Here is a 657-nt window from a genome sequence, read left to right as displayed (position 1 = left end):
TTTAAAACAAAATCAAAAACACTCAAAGAGGGCACTATTATTGCATACAGTAAGAATTTGTTTTCTTTGACTCTCTTTCTTTTTGTTTTTTTCCCCCATATGTGCTGCTGTTTAACATGCCAAGTTTTAGGTTCTTTCAGTTTTATTCACAATCGCAGGCAAGTGTGGTATGCAAAGTGTTTGGCCAACTTTTAAGAAATTCACTTTCAAATGTCCAAATTCACAAAAAGTACATTACATTACTAATAACTGGATCTGATAGTAGGAAGTAGACATCTTTTCACACTGTTCCATCCGGCTGCAGAATCTCTAGCCCTCCCTCAAAGACACCGAATATCAACACGTTCACATGCGTTCTTAATATCACGATTCCCTACTTGACTGGAGCACATTCTACTTACACCGTCACCGATTTTACAACCTCACACAGCTCTACGTCTCAAAAAAACCTCCCAAAACACGACAACAACAAAAAAAAAAAGACATTTCTAAATCCTGAACTTTTCACAATACCTCACTGTCACAGCAGAGAACGAGCGTCCTCTGGTTTTACCAAAGCAATTCCACCCAAGTCCAGTTTCCATAAAGTCACACAGCCTGTTGCAGACAAGAGGAAGAGGTACTTTAAAGCACTTAAAAATACAGAAAATATCTTGT

Source organism: Scomber japonicus, chromosome 20 (assembly GCF_027409825.1).
Source record: "Scomber japonicus isolate fScoJap1 chromosome 20, fScoJap1.pri, whole genome shotgun sequence".
NCBI lineage: Eukaryota > Metazoa > Chordata > Actinopteri > Scombriformes > Scombridae > Scomber > Scomber japonicus.
Note: the sequence above shows the minus strand (reverse complement) of the source record.